We start from the raw sequence: 15548 nt of genomic DNA on the forward strand, positions 1-15548 counted from the left end.
AGAGTAGACCTAAAACATTAACAGAAAAACGGTAATCAAGTATCTCAAGATAAATTGCATCTTCATCTTATCCTTTATGTAACACCGTAAAAATTTGAACAATTTTTCACTTTTGAAAAACCATGAAATATAATTTGCATTCATAATTAAAAACATTGTATCAGTACAAAAACCCCAAGATCAAAATATTTAAACTCCAGTGTACGTGTGTACGAGTCATGTCGGCGCCTTCCCGCGATCATCACTTGTACCTGAAACACATAACACATAACACTGTAAGCATAAATGCTTAGTGAGTTCCCCAAAATACCACATATAGCACATACACCTTTCCCGGCCATAGGATCTTCCGATCCAAGTGTCTTAGGGGATTTCCATCCCAGACTCTATTTGACCTTCCGGTCCATTTCATATTGACCTTCCGGCCGACATCATGCTCATATCACATAACATATCACATATAACTTATATCACATATACATCATACACATAAGACCCTTCGGTCACATATAATTACCCCATCGGGTAAGGCATAGTGAGAAGACTCACCTCAGACGTCTCGTAAATCCTTGACTCGGTAGAAGTATTGCCTAGCCTCTGCCTATTCACACAAAGTAAATATCCTCATAAATATAACACTCGAGGCTAGACTCGACCCTCTATTGTCACCCTCAGAAGGGTAAAAGACTATTTTACCCCCCTCTTGACTCAAGGACTCAATTGTTAACCAAACCCTAAAAGTCAACAAAAGTCAACGGTCAAACTTTGACCCAACTCGCCGAGTGCACTCCGGTGACTCGGCGAGTACACACATGACTCCTAACTCTTTGTCCTGCTTGGCACGTCGAGTCCCTCCCTAAACTCGACGAGTCACATCAGGCATGAATCGCGGGGCCACCCCGACTCAAGTCGCCGAGTTTCAAGAACAACTCGACCAGTACAACCTTGAACTCCAGTCCTCTAATCCCCTTGTGACTCACTGAGTCATCCCCCAACTTGGCAGTCCACTCACTGAATGAATAATGGGCAACCTTCATACTACTCGCCGAGTTTGTTCTTGGGACTCGACGAGTTCATGCCATGCACACTCTCAAAACAACTTCTGAGGTCAGATCCGTCCCATACAATCATAGATTTGGCCTCCCCAAGCATGATAATCACGTAAAGTTTGGACCTTGACACACATATAACATAGAAATGGTCCAAAATGGTGATTTAGCCCCAAAAATGACATTCTAAGTTCATGACTTCCAAAATGGCTCATAAAGCTCCAAGGGTTAAGGTCTCTGGACCTCTTTGAGTCCATATCCAAAGCACATACTCGAAAAAGGGGACTAAATACTCTACATACTCTTCTTCTAAAGGGTTAAAAACCCTAACTCTATGAATCAACACCCAACACTGGAGAAGGTCCGAAGGAATACCTTAATATGAAGCCTTTGATCTCTGAAGACACTAGATTTGCACTTCCTTCAGCCTTCTTTTGCCTTGGACACCTTCTCCTTTAAATTTCACCAACAATGATCAACAAAGGGGCTCTCTTCTCCTCACAAGCGATCTAGGACCCTCTCTGGGGTGTGGTAGCCGGAATGGACGGCCATAAGGGCCTTTAAATAGGTCCCAAGCCCTAGAAATTAGGGCTTCACTAAATAGCGTGGACTCGCCGAGTCCAGACATGAACTAGAATGAACATCCGCGTCCCTACTCGGCGAGTCTTGGCGCCAACTCGCCGAGTTCCTCCACAAACTCCAAAAATTAAATGAATAAATAATATACCTGGGAATCTGGATGTTAAAATTCTCCCCCACTAGAATCAGACTTTGCCCTCAAAGTCTCACTTTGAAAACAACTCCGGATACTGCTCACGCATCTCACGCTCCGGCTCCCAAGTCAACTCTGACCCTTTTCGATGTTGCCACTGGACCTGCACCAGAGGTACTTCCTTGTTCCTCAGAACCTTGATCTTTCGATCCCGAATCGCCACCGGCTTCTCAATGTAATTCAGGCCCACATCCACCTGAATATCATCTAATGGCACCACCGCCGACTCGTCGACTATACACTTTCTCAGCTGCGACACATGGAAGGTATCATGAATCAGGTCCAACTCCGCGGGTAACTCCAAACGATACGCTACCCTGCCCACCCTCGCGATCACTCTGAATGGCCCAATATACCGGGGCCCCAGCTTGCCCCTCTTCTTGAATTGGATCACTCCTTTCCAAGGAGACACCTTCAGGAGCACGAAGTCACCAACCTGAAACTCGAGCTCGGATTGTCGCCTATCCGCATAACTCTTCTAGCGACTCTGAGCGGTCAGCAATCTCTGCCGGGCCTACTGAATCTGCTCAGTAATCTGAAGCACGATCTCTGTGCTTCCCATCACATGCTGCCCTACCTCTCCCCATCAAATGGGGGTCCGACACCTCCTCCCATACAACAGCTTAAAGGGTGGCATACCAATGCTCGAATGATGGATGTTGTTGTAGGAAAATTCCGCTAAGGGCAAATACGTGTCCCAGCTCCCGCCGAAATCCAGCACACATGCTCGAAGCATGTCCTCGAGCGTCTGAATCATCCGCTCGCTCTATCCGTTAGTCTGCGGGTGATATGCGGTACTAAAATGCAACCTCGTACCCAACTCCTCATGGAATTTCTTCCAAAATCTGGAAGTGAAACGCACATCTTGATCTGAGACAATCGAGATTGGCACTCCATGAAGTGATACCACCTCTCTCACGTACAATTCTGCCAGCCTCTCAGCAGAAGAGCTCTCACTGATGGCAAGGAAGTGATCGCTCTTCGTCAACCTGTCCACAATCACTCAAATTGCATCGATACCCCTAGCAGTCCTCGGCAACTTGGTGATAAAATCCATGGTGATCTGTTCCCATTTCCACTCGGGAACCTCCAATGGCTGCAACTTGCCATGCGAACGCTGATGCTCAGCCTTAACCTTGCGACAGGTTAGGCACCTCTCCACGAACCACGCTACGTCCCTCTTCATACAGGGCCACCAATATTCCCTCTTCAGATCCAAGTACATCTTAGTGGCACCGGGATGGATTGAGAACTTCGATCTATGTGCCTCTTCCATCAAAATGGTACGCGTTCAGCCCACAAACGGTACCCAAATCCGACCCTGAAAAGTCATAAGCCCTCAGTTATCGATAACGAACTCCGATACTTGACCGATAACTCGCTCCCTCTTCTGGTTTTCTGGTCTCACGGCCTCGGCCTGGGCTCCTCGGATGGTGTCCAACACCGGAGTCATCACTGTCAATCTCATACAAACATTTTGCATCGGAACGCTCTCCACCCTACGACTCAGGGCATCGGCTACCACGTTAGCCTTACCCGGGTGATACAGGATTTCGCAATCATAATCCTTTACCACATCCAAGCATCTCCTCTGATGCATATTCAGGTTGGGCTGATCCATCAAGTACTTCAGTCTCTTATGATCCGTGTAAATAGTATACCGGACTCCATACAAATAGTGACGCCAGATCTTGATGGCGAATACTACTGCCCCCAACTCCAAATCGTGGGTAGGATACCTCGCCTCATGAGGCTTCAGCTGCCTCGACGCATAAGCTATCACATGCCCTCTCTGCATAAGCACTGCTCCCAACCCTGATATCGCCGCATCGCAATATACCACAAAGTCTTCCATTCCCTTCGGAAGGGCTAACACTGGGGCTTCGCATAGTCTCTGGCGAAGTGTCTCGAAGGAGGCCTGCTGCTCAGGAACCAAGCAAAAGCTACACCCTTCCGGGTCAATTTAGTGAGTGGCACGACGATCTTGGAGAAATCCCTGATAAACCTCCGATAATAGCCTGCCAGCCCTAGGAAACTCCTGATCTCCGTTGGTGACCTCGGCACTTCCCAACTCATTACCGCCTCAATCTTGGCCGAGTCGACCAATATCCCTTTCTGGTTGACGAGATGTCCCAGGAACTGGACCTCTCGTAACCAGAAATCACACTTGGAGAATTTGGCATAAAGCCTCTCCGACCTCAAGATCCCTAGGATCTCTCTCAGATGCTCCTCATGTTGCTCCCTAGATCTCGAATACACCAAAATGTCGTCGATGAATACGATCACCGAGCGATCCAACATCGGTCTACACACCCTGTTCATGAGAGCCATGAACACCGCTGGTGTGTTGGTGAGCCCGCAAGGCATCACCACGAACTCGTTATGCCCGTAACGAGTCCTAAACGCTGTCTTCTGGATATCCTCATCTCACACCCTCATCTGATGATATCCAGACCTCAAATCGATATTGGAGAGCCAAGATGCTCCATGCAACTAATCGAACAAATCGTCAATCCTCGACAACGGGTAACGGTTCTTGACCGTCAACTTGTTCAACTCTCGATAATCTATGCACATCCGGTGCGAACCATCTTTTTTCTTGACGAAAAGGATAGGTGCTCCCCACGGCGAACTGCTCGGCCGAATAAATCCCTTTCCCAGCAGCTCCTGAAGCTGCGAGGACAACTCCTGCATCTCGGGAGGCGCAAGGCGATAGGGTGCCTTGTCGATAGGCGCAACCCCCGGGATCAGATCGATACTAAACTCTACCTGCCTCGCAAGAGGCACACCCGACAACTCCTCCGGAAATACATCTGGGAACTCACGCACTATCGGAACCTCCTCCACTAACCTCGGTCTCTTGGAATCAACCCTCGCGTCCACCACATATGCTATAATCCCTTACATCCCTGCTGAAGACTCTGCCTCGCTCGGGCGGCTGAACAAAATGCCGACCCAGAACGTGTACCCTCGCCGTACACTGTAAGAACTCCCCCACTAGGGTCTCGCATGGTCACCAGCTGTCGCTCGCAGTCGATGATCGCTCCAAATCTGCTCAACCAGTCCATGCCCACGATGACACAGACACCCCCCATTGCAATGGGGACCAAATCAATCAGAAACTCAACCCCGAAAATCTCAAGCACACAACCTCGAATCACCTCGGTGACATAGACTGCTCTCTCATCTGCTATGGAAACTCTCAGAGGTCGACTCAGCGCCTCCTTACTAACACTGATGTGTCGGCTAAATGCCAACGATACAAAAGATCGACTCGCACCCGAGTCAAATAACACTAGAGCAGGTATAGAATTGACAAGAAAAGTACCTACGGATAACATAACATAAACATAATATCTCAACATAAAATGAATACATGACAGAATACATACCAGCCACGACGTCAGGTGCTGCACGGACCTCCTCTGCTGTCAGCTGAAACACCCTCCCTCGCGCCTTTGGCGCATCGGCCTTCACCGGCCGACTCTCACTAGCTCTTGCAACAGTAGGGGCAGACCCCTGAGGTGCTCCCTGTGTCGTCCCTTGCAACTACAGACACTCCACCTTCCGATGCCCGGTTTGGTTGCAATGAAAACAAACCATGAATCCCTTAGGGAAATCCTTGGCGATATGCCCCTCCTTGCCACACTTGTAGCAAGCACTAACCCTGCAGACTCCGTCATGACCCTTGTCGCACTTTCCGCAAGTGCGGCCCTTCTGACCCCCAATCCTCGAATCGGCGGGCTTGGCCTGCTTGGCTGCCGGTTGAGACTGTACCGGCCGCCGATCCATCTTCTGAGACTCGGCCTCCTCCTTGGCCTGCGTCTCCAATTCGATCTCCCTCTTACGAGCATTTGCCTGAAGCTCAGCAAATGTCCGGTATGATGAGTTTGCCACAAACTCACGAATGTCTCTCCTCAAAATGCTCAGATATCGACTCATACGTGCCTGCTCGGTCGACACGTGATCGGGGCAGAACATCGCCCTCTCGTGAAACCTCCGTGTAATCTCTGTAATCGACTCAGTACCCTGCTTAAGGGTTAGGAACTCCTGCGCCAACCGCTCCCTCTCCACCTGGGGAACATACTCATCTCGAAACATAGCAGTGAACCTTTCCTAGGTTATTGCAACAAGCTCAGCAGGGGTGTAGTGCGCCGTCACAAACTTCCACCAGTCCTTCGCTCCTAAGCGAAGCTGGTTCAGCGTGAACCGAACCCTCAGATACTCCGGACAGGAGCATGTGTAGAAGCACCCCTCTATGTCAGAAACCCACCTCATCGCGGCTATCGGGTCCTGAGTTCCATCAAACTCTGGTGGCTTCGTGTTGCTGAAATCCCGATACAACAACGAGTCACCCCCTTGCGGCCTGGCAGCAGCAACGGCCGCAGTGGCTGCAGCAACAGCAGCATCAGAAAGAGCAGCGTACCGCTCATCAAAAGTCTCAAGAAAAGTGGTCTTAATAGACCCGAACATCTCTGGAATCTCAGCCCTGATGGCCGCAACCACCTCCTCATGGATGATCCTGCGGATCTCCTCATCACTCGTCCCGTTGACCTCTGGTGTGTGGCGTGTCCCAACCATGATCTCCCTCTGAAATACAACATAAGAATATTAGGGACCCACTCGAGTATAATCACACTCGATAACTCCACCCCATTGGTTCCTTAGTGCCCTAAGGATTCTTACTTGGACTGCACACCAACCTGATATCTTCAGTAGTACAGGCCAAATACTACCGTCCATACCGCATCGACATTCATCCCAAGTCCTCCTCCTTGAGCCCCAAGTCCCAAGTGCTCTACTCTTACTATCATGTGCTACTCGCTAGCAAATCTCTCATAAGCACCTCGCTGCTATCTAAACACTCTTAAGCATTCCTAGCAGCAAAACCCCTAGACTAAGGCATCACATATCAGGCACTCTATTCCTAATAAAAATACCTAGTCTACTCTATCATGCATATCGTAATTCATCTTATAGCATAACATAGCATGTCTGATAACACTTATTATGAGAGTATTTTGGGAAATCACCGTTCGGGCGCTGGCTGATCGTACACACGGCTCTGCTCCGTTTGTCTCAAAACCCTTTTTCTCCTTTTCAAAAATTGTACTTTATCGAAAATTTTCCTCAAATCCCCAGTTTGAGTACAGATACGCCCGAAGTTGTATCCGAATCCCTCAAACCAAGGCTCTGATACCAACTTGTAACACCGTAAAAATTTGAACAACTTTTCACTTTTGAAAAACCATGAAATATAATTTGCATTCACAATTAAAAACATTGTATCAACATTGTATCAGTACAAAAACCCCAAGATCAAAATATTTAAACTCCAGTGTACGTGTGTACGAGTCATGCCGGCGCCTTCCCACGATCATCACTTGTACCTGAAACACATAACACATAGCACTGTAAGCATAAATGCTTAGTGAGTTCCCCAAAATACCACATATAGCACATACACCTTTCCAGGCCATAGGATCTTCCGATCCAAGTGTCTTAGGGGATTTCCATCCCAGACTCTATTTGACCTTCCGGTCCATGTCATCTTGACCTTCCGGCCCACATCATGCTCATATCACATATAACTTATATCACATATACATCATACACATAAGACCCTTCGGTCACATATAATTACCCCATCGGGTAAGGCATAGTGAGAAGACTCACCTCAGACGTCTCGTAAATCCCTGACTCGGTAGAAGTATTGCCTAGCCTTTGCCTATTCACACAAAGTAAATATCCTCATAAATATAACACTCGAGGCTAGACTCGACCCTCTATTGTCACCCTCAGAAGGGTAAAAGACTATTTTACCCCCCCTCTTGACTCAAGGACTCAATTGTTAACCAAACCCTAAAAGTCAACAAAAGTCAACGGTCAAACTTTGACCCAACTCGCCGAGTGCACTCCGGTGACTCGGCGAGTACACACATGACTCCTAACTCTTTGTCCCGCTTGGCACGTCGAGTCCCTCCCTAAACTCGACGAGTCACATCAGGCATGAATTGCGGGGCCATCCCGACTCAACTCGCCAAGTTTCAAGAACAACTCGGCGAGTACAGCCTTGAACTCCAGTCCTCTAATCCCCTTCCGACTCACTGAGTCATCTCCCAACTTGGTAGTCTACTCACTAAATGATTAATGGGCAACCTTCATACTACTCGCCGAGTCTGTTCTTGGGACTCGGCGAGTTCATGCCATGCACACTCTCAAAACAACTTCTGAGGTCAGATCCGTCCCATACAATCATAGATCTGGCCTCCCCAAGCATGATAATCACGTAAAGTTTGGACCTTGACACACATATAACATAGAAATGGTCCAAAATGGTGATTTAGCCCCAAAAATGACATTCTAAGTTCATGACATCCAAAATGGCTCATAAAGCTCCAAGGGTTAAGGTCTCTGGACCTCTTTGAGTCCAGATCCAAAGCACATACTCGAAAAAGGAGACTAAATACTCTACATACTCTTCTTCTAAAGGGTTAAAAACCCTAACTCTATGAATCAACACCCAACACTGGAGAAGGTCCGAAGGAATACCTTAATATGAAGCCTTTGATCTCTGAAGACACTAGATTTGCACTTCCTTCAGCCTTCTTTTGCCTTGGACACCTTCTCCTTCAAATTTCACCAAAAATGATCAAAAAAGGGGCCCTCTTCTCCTCACAAGCGATCTAGGACTCTCTATGGGGTGTGGTAGCCGCAATGGACGGCCATAAGGGCCTTTAAATAGGTCCTAAGCCCTAGAAATTAGGGCTTCACTAAACATCGTGGACTCGCCGAGTCCACGGATGGACTCGCCGAGTCCAGACATGAACTAGAATGAACATCCGCGTCCCTACTCGGCGAGTCTTGGCGCCAACTCGCCGAGTTCCTCCACAAACTCCAAAAATTAAATGAATAAATAATTTACCTGGGAATCCGGATGTTACACTTTAGAGCATTAAACATATAGTTCTCGGATCTTGAGTAAGGTTTAGCTCTATAGGATTTTTAGGAGGAAGACTCATTGTTCCTGTTAGGATGATCATATGAGTTGTTCATCTTCTTATGGATCTTCTTATCTTCTTCTAGCCAAATGAATCGCAAGGATCTATTTCTGACTTCGTCTAATTTTTTGCATGGGGTCATGACAAGATCCTCGTAGAATGGAGAATCTTTCTTTAATCCCATCTTAAAAGTTTACACAACTGTTGCTACATCTAGATGTGGGATCTCTAGGACTTGTTTTCCAAACATTTTAACATAATCCCTCAAGGGTTCATCAGAGCCTTAAGTTACTCTATAAAGATCACTTGTTAGTTTTGAAAAGTTCTACTGCAAGAAAACTGATTATTAAATAAGTTAACCAAAACCCTTGCATAGACAAGCTTCCTTAAGATGTTGTGGAATTGGTATTATCTCCATGTGTTATCTGTATTGGGCAACATGCTCCTCAAAATCTGCGGTTCCATCATACATCTTCATGTTTGGTGCCTGAAACCTCTTTGGAACTTCATTGTCACATATTGGGGGTGCAAATCTTGAAACCCTATGGATGATAGGTGAAACCTGTGGTATTGGTTGAATGACACCTAGTACACTTGAGATCATATATCTTAGTTGACTGTAACACCCATAAAAATCATGCCAAATTTAAACTTTTAAAATTTTTTAAATCTATTAACCATTGCAAAAATTGTTTTCAAAATGTATCATATCAGAGTATCCCAGAAACAAAGTCATAAAAAGTGAGGAGTTGTACGATCACGCCTTTGCCTTGCCACGATCCCCTGATGCACCTGAAACAATAAACTGAAACTGTAAGCCCAAAAGCTTAGTGAGTTCCCCCCTAAAATACCCATACCCTCAACCAACATACTATGGGTCCAGTCAACCATCGGGTTGGAATAGCCCAGGCCCTCAACCAACATGTTGGAATGCCAACACACTATGGGTCCAATCAACCATCATGTTGGAATACCCCGGGACCTCGACCAACAGGTTAGAATGCCAACACATTATGGGTCCAATCAACCATCAGGTTGGAATACCCTAGGCCCACAACCAACAGGTTGGAATGCCCACATACTATGAGTCCAATCATCCTCGGGATAGAATACTCACGGCCCACAACCAACAGGTTGGAATGCCCAGGTCTATTGGCTTTCGCACAAAGCAGATAAGCCTCAACCGCCAAACAAACATGTTCACATATAACAGATAATCACATAACAGTCTATAGACAACAAACTGATCTACCGGATCATACCACATAACATATAATATTATCCTACCCTCTAGGATATCTAACTAGTATGTCATACCACATATCACATATTATCATCCTACCCTCTAAGATACCAATCTAACATATCATACTAGCATAACATAACCAATAACAATTCAAAGGGACGACCTTGGTGCCTTAGACCCTTGAGTATAGTGAGGATAACTCACCTGACACTGCTGAAGTCCCGTAGATAAAACTCCAGCTACTGATTGACAGATTCCCGAACTGTCAACATCAAACAATGCCCAATTAATAATTGGGTTCCAAGCCCAAGGTCAAACTCACACTACAAAACCCAATAGTCAAGTAACGGGCTGAAGCCCAACACATGGCCCAATTTTCCAGATTGGGCCCAGTCCTTACATGGGCCTTATCCTAAAGCCTATCTAATTATTTGGTCCATTAACTTGTTCTTGGATAGCCCATCTATAGTCTAACCACCAAAACCCTATAGGAAGGCCCAAGTCAAGGCCCAAGTGAAACATAGGGTTTTCACATGAAATGACAATTAGAGTTAAGTGTTCCTACTTAACCCATTAAGGACTTAATACATTAAGGGCTTAATCCATTAAGTCCATTATTGCCTTAGGTTTATTTTCCAATGACTATACTTTATTATTTTAAGTTTATTAAATAATTCCCGTGTGTGTGTCCCGATCAATTCCCAAAAATTAGGGTTTTAAGCCATTGGGGTTTTCCAAACCCTAATTAGGGTTTCCTACCCAATATTAGCCCATTAATCAATTGGTTGGGCTTTTAGGTCACTTAGGGCTTCATTGGGCTCACTAGGGTTTTAGTCCCTTGTCTAAAAATCCCATACGAGTCACCATAGGAACGAGGCACACCGCCACCCGACACGTCGGCCGGTGGCGGCAGGCGGCGGTAGCCACCACCATACGGTGGTGGTTTGAGTTTTTCTTTTTATTATTTCTCTTTTGTTACAATTACAATGCTAAAACCAAAACAACACACACACACACTAATACAACACACACAGCCACCCTAGTAGTAGGCGACAATGGCATGTGGTGGCAGCCACCACCTCACGGTGGTGGTAGTGGCTGTTCTTAGAGAATTCCAGCCAAACAACACACAACACCACTTCACTGCAATAGACACACACATATGTGTTTTCTATTGCAACACGAACCTAGCCACCGACCTGGTGGCACACGGTGGCGATGGTAGAAAGTAGAAGAACTGGCGGCAGGTGGCGGTAATTTGCGATGACAGCCACCACCTCACGGTGGTGGCGACGACTCTTCTTTATCTTTTACCCAACAACACGCCAACACATGTGAGTAGAAAACCCTCGAACCGGTGACAAATTGTCTTCAATAAAAATAGCAGCAGCAGCGCCTTCCACCGGAGATAGCGGCGACAAATCGTGGTTGACGACAGGACGGAATAAGAGATAAAGATGGTGGCGTCGGCAACAGTAAATCACAATGACAACAGAAACGATAGGAGAAGGAGGCACCTGATTATGTCCTTGTCGGCGACTGGAGGGATGGAGAATAATGACGAAGGAGGGTGGCAGCAGCTTCATGAAATTTTGTCGGTGGCTAGATAGCGACGGCGGCTTCTCAGTGGTCTCCGGCTTCGACAGTGGGGGTTGACGACCTCAACAGAGGTGGTGGTGCGGCGCCGGAGGACGAGAAGGTGAAGGTGGCGGCTGGAACCATCATCCCTAGGGTTAGGGTTTGAAGCGGGAAGGGTGATGGCTATATACCCCCGTCCATTTCAACTTTTTCCAAATAATGCCTTTAGCCCCACCATTCCCATTTTCTTTCTAAAGGAAACCCATAAATTACCATTTATACCCTGCCTCCTGAAAACCTATGCAAGTCAAGTCCAACATTTTACCAAGCAGCCCCTCTCTCTACATTTATTTTCAAATGAAGTCCAGAATTTACTCTTTAGCCCCCGCTTCCATAAATTCTTTCATATTAAGTCCCATAATTACCAAATACACCCTGACTTCTAAAAATCTTTACAAAATACGTCCTGAAATTACACTTTGACCCCCAAAAGTCTAAATCGTGCTATTTGGCTTCCCGAAACCAACACACTAGTAATTCTTATTCGATTTTGGGCTATAATAATACAAAATAATAATAAAATTACTTCTCGGGGTCCCGGGTTTATTATTCTAATTATTCTTCTTAAAACGGGATGTTACAATATTGACTGAGTTCTTTTTCCATGACCGAACTTATCTTGGGATCTTGGATATAAGGCGAGATGTTGAATATCCCTCCAAGGTCATGGGAGACAGGGCCTCTCATACTAGGAGTTTCTCCATATGTGAAGATGGGATCCTTCCTTGATATGAATCCTCCAGGTTGGCGTTTTGAGGATGCACCAATCCTAAAATTCAGGATATTGGGTTGTAATATCGAAGATGGATTTGGCGTAGTTTCCAAAGTTCCTCTCAAGCTTGAGCCTAGTGTCTCCATCCTTTCAAACAACATATTATTTGGTTTCACTTTGCTTAGTGATGTGTTAGTCCATATTGGTCAGCATAGATATGATCTCATTGTTTGAGATCATAAAGGGTATTACTTAAGTTGCACTTCCTGAGTATTGGACTGGCAAGGATGTTGGAACAGTCCTTCTAGGGATCTTAACATTCCTTCTTTGCGAGTCGATTGCATGAGGTTGGCGGGGGGGGGGGGGGGGGAGGGATGCTCTGACCAGCTGAGATGGATGGAATAGTGCTAGAAGTGGATTTTGGTAAAGAACACATTTTTGGTGCAAAAATGTGTAAGTGATTGAAAGTCTAAAAAAAAATATTTTTTTGCAACTCTAAGGAGAAAAATATAATAACACCACTTATCCCACAGATGGCGCTAAATGTTTTGGTAAAAAATTAACAAACAACCAAATTAGTAAGTGTCGTGTGATGTTAGAAATAAGATGTTAAAAACTAAAGTGCTTAACATTTGAAATATGTCGAAGATCTTGGTTATGCCCTAGATCTGGGGTACAAAATAGTAGCACTAAAATGTCTATTCAGTTAAAGTGTATTCTTTTTTGGATGAAAATAAGTGTGTTTGGGACAAAAATAGTCTTAAACTAATTAATAAGTTAATATGTGTAATAAAGCTTTAAGATACTCAAAAAGGTACCAAGATACCACAAAGTTTCTTGATAATTTTGATAGGAAAACAGGTTTACAATCAAGCAAACAACGAAATAAGTATATGTTAATCAAAAAATAGTAAGTAAATCAAAATAGATACAAGAACACAGAGAATTACAAGGAAGACCCTTAATCCTTTTGGATCTCTTACATAAAACCTCGGGAGGTGATGAAATCACATGCCTTAGAACTTGTGTTAAATCAAAATAAATTTACAGGTGCTAGCTGATCTTAGTAACAAAGTGAATGTGCTCAAGTGTCACAAGAATCAAAGAAGAAGTAGTAGTGGAAGTGTCTGTGTGTGCATTGATCAACTAGTCTTTATATATATAACAAGAATAACTAAAATTCTGACATTCTTGGGATTCTCCTTGATCTTTGCTTGAGCCAGATTTATTGAAAGTCTTCAACGTTCATTAGGCATTGACCATGTGTAGTTGACTTGGTCTAATCCTTTTTTAGCTCTAAGTTCCTATATAAGATATCACAAGAAAAATGATGGCAATGTAACATCCTAAAAATGCCAATAAAAAATTTTCATTGTAAATCATCAAGTCAAACAACCAATTTCTCCTAAAACCAAACAAAGTGAAATGTATTTCAAACATCAAAGTATATCAAAAGTAACAAATATGGAAAAAGCCATCAAGGTATGCAGTGCAGTCAACCCAGGTCCTTCCCTTTGGAACTGGAAGTACCTAAAAATGTTTAAACTACAAAACCGTAAGCACAAAACTTAGCGAGTTCCCCAAAATACCACATACCATACATACATTGCCATGGGCTACCCCCATGGTGTTCCCCTGAAATTTCATGGGCTGCCCCCATGGTCTTACGTTCAAGTATCATGGGCTACCCATGTTTTTTCATGCAAATATCATGGGCTACTCGCATGGTCTTTCATGCAAATGCCATGGGATACCCCCACGGTCTTTCATACAAATGTCAAGAGCTGCCTCCACGGTCTTTCATACAAATGTCATGGGCTGCCCCCATGGTTTTTCATGCAAATGTCATGGGATACCCCCATGGTCTTTCATGCAAATGCCATGGGCTACCCACATTGTCTTTCAAACAAATTTCATGGGCTTCCCCTATGGCCATTCATACAAATGCCATGGGCTGCCTGTAACACCTTGTTCTGAATCATTTCCTAATTCATGGTCGTGACCCAAAGATAATTTATCATAAGGATTTGGGCCTTGGGGAAAAAGAGATTTAGGCCCCTTTTGGTGGGGATAATGTAGATTGGGTGATCTGGGAGTTTGGTTTGTGTTTTGGAGCCCAAGGGTATAACCATAAAATGTTAGTACAGGCCTTTTATGAATTTTGGATTTAAGTTCAGAAAGCTTTAAGGAAAAGGTGAGTTGATAAAAATATATAGCTTCTCATTACCTTTCCAGAGATATGAGGATCGTCAAAATCGGACTTAGAATGAAGAAGTTATGGCATTCGGAAGTTTGGTGGTATTAGGGCTAAGCCTAGTACGTTGTGCGTACTAGGCAGATGGATCGCGGATGCCCTCTTGAGTATGCAGGGCGTACTCCAGTCAGGTGTAAACCCTAATCTAGGGTCTTCGAACCTATTTAAAGGCCTTAACTTGTGTTCAAACCCTGTTATCTTCAACCTCCATCAACCTTAACCCCATATTCGAAACCCTAGCCTTCATTTGAGCATTCTTGAGGCTTGAGGTGTGATTTTGGTGTTCCTTGGAGAAGAATGAGATATTATTAGAAGCATTGATTAACTTTGGGCTTGTGGATCCAGGCTCTAATTATCTTCATCAATTTCCAGGAGGTATAAAGCTTTTATCTTGATGGTTCATTTGGTTAGATCCAGTTAGTGCTTGCTTTTGTGCTTTTTATGGTCCAATAAGTCATGCATGAGAGTATAATCTACTTCAGAAGATAAGAAGGATATATTTTAGCATTTTGAGGCCCCTTGCTCATAAAAATGAAAACTTGATGAGTTATTTTGGACAATGCATGATTTTGGGTGTTTCTTATGGATTTTATTGAGTATTAGGTCCCATTAAGTCATGAAAAGGAGTAAAGTTTCCAACTCTATGTGTTAAGACATCATTTAGGGCCAGATCTGAGTTTGGATGTCCTTAACCATTTAGATCTTATTATGGATTTTGGCCCTTTGCTGAGTACGGTGGGCATACATAGGAGTACGCTCAGCGTAATGCGTGGTTTGTGCATTAACGTCTTGTGCATTGTGCTTTAGTGGTGAGTATGCGATGCGTACTCTTCTAGTATGTAGGGCGTACTCCCGAGGAGTCCCCATTTTGTTTGC

Source organism: Lactuca sativa, chromosome 5, assembly GCF_002870075.4.
Source record: "Lactuca sativa cultivar Salinas chromosome 5, Lsat_Salinas_v11, whole genome shotgun sequence".
Taxonomy (NCBI): Eukaryota; Viridiplantae; Streptophyta; class Magnoliopsida; order Asterales; family Asteraceae; genus Lactuca; species Lactuca sativa.